Source organism: Lupinus angustifolius, chromosome LG15 (genome assembly GCF_001865875.1).
Source record: "Lupinus angustifolius cultivar Tanjil chromosome LG15, LupAngTanjil_v1.0, whole genome shotgun sequence".
In the NCBI taxonomy this organism is placed as follows: Eukaryota; Viridiplantae; Streptophyta; class Magnoliopsida; order Fabales; family Fabaceae; genus Lupinus; species Lupinus angustifolius.
Genome location: NC_032023.1, coordinates 11,832,727 through 11,834,672, shown reverse-complemented (window position 1 = coordinate 11,834,672; position 1,946 = coordinate 11,832,727).

The following is a 1,946-nucleotide window of genomic DNA, read 5'->3' as shown; positions in this document are numbered from 1 at the left end:
TTGTACGGATACTTTCTTAAGTTGTATGATTAGGATAGCTTAAAATATCAAGTATTGTGGTGGCTATCCATGAAGGAACACCACCCGAGAAACTAAAATGCATTGGATCGAAAACATCGGAGAGTTTCAATCTGGTAGCCCAAAAGGGCGAGGAAAATGGTTCTGGTAACTGGACCACCTCGCCCGGGTGAGCCCGCCTCACTCAGGTGAGGGAGAAAATATCGTGACACAGTGGTGTCTGAATATGCATCCGGACCTCCAAACTCCCTCACAAGTTTGGAGTTGCCTTGGGTATTAAGAAAGCTTGTACTTAATCAATTGCCTGTTTGTTTGGATTAAGTATGGCAATATTTCTTATACCATTTTATGTTATGTTTATATATGCAAATACTATGTTTACTCTTGAATTATAATGTTTGAATGATTATTATGGGAATGATATGTATGTGATAATTGTTAAATTCAAGGTTTAAAAACATGTGATATAAATGAGAAATATTTTCCTTGAGAAAAGTAATTAAAATGATATTCAGGTTCTTCTCGCTTGAGCAAGACAACTCTCGCTTGAGTGAGAAGTGTCTAGATAAAATGAGTGTTTTAGCTCGGGGTGAGACAGCTCTCGCTTGAACTAAAATAAGCACCAAGAGAATTGATTGTTTTCTCGTTTAAGCCACAAATGCCTCAAAAATGGACGTGCCCTCGCTTGAGCAAGACAGCTCTCGCTTGAGCGAAAGGGCTCCATACAGACTTGACTTCTTTTTAAGTCGTCTGAACGATAACTCTCATATATACGAGAGCCTAATGGCATGTTTGTCATCAAGAAGTTGTAAAGGTAAATAACTATATGAAATTCTTGAAAGTAATAAAAGTAAGGAATTGATTTGTTAAAGGTGAGGCCCAAAGGGCCCGTTTTGGGCGTTTTTGGCACCCGAGCGACCATATTTCGCTCGGGCATGGACCAGACAGGTATGTTGACCATTTTTTGATGGATTTGTCACTTGAACGACAGTCCCTCGCTTGGGGGAGAATTAGGAAGAGAATTGAGTCTGTTTTGATGAGTTCGTCGCTTGAGCGACAGTTTCTCGCTTGAGCGAGAGATATACAATATTTTTTATTGTTTCTGATTGTTTGATTGCTTAGGAAATAGCCCTAGCTTGGGTGTGAAGTGTATTTACACTTGGGAAAGACCATGACTCAGATGATTGAGCCTGGGACCCAAAATTGACAAATTTATACAAGTACCTTTGTTCTTGCGCCTATTTAGGGCAAGTTTTCTAACTGTGATGCCGTGATTAGGGCGATGCCCAAAAAAGGATTACATGATACCATGCAGCGAGGTCGTTTGACCGTAAGAGGCTTGGCCATGTGGCCGTCCAGGGTGATTCAGCGATGGTTTGTAGTGGTAGGGATGTTATTCCTCTATTTACGTGTTTAAGTAAGATCGGGTCCCACAAGAAGCATTCCTATGGGAGATGTCTTAGGTTGGGCCGATCATATAAAATAATGATTAAAATATTTAATCGGCTAACCTCGGTTAGTGTGCATACTCATTATGGATAATGAAGTAGTGGAGAGGAAATTTACGGGAGACGAACGAGCACCGAGATGTTGAGAGGGACGACGATGGCGGTGGTTCGTCAGCAAAGTCTTGAGGGTGAGTCTAGGTGAGACGAGTCCCTTGTATTCCTGGATGAGGTATTCTTCTGGATCGGACAATTCTCACAGTGCAAACAAGACGATCTCTGACAACCCCTCTTTGCAATCAGGATCAATGAGAGGGATGCCCAGAAATTGTTTGATACGACACCATCCTGAAATGGACAGTTCTTCGGAACAGATCGATCATATATTCTTGCGAGAAATAATTTTGGTGCGTTTAAATCGGCTTGTTATGGGACCTGTACTCTTGGTTATTTCCGAATAGCATATTGGGAGGATATTGGTGA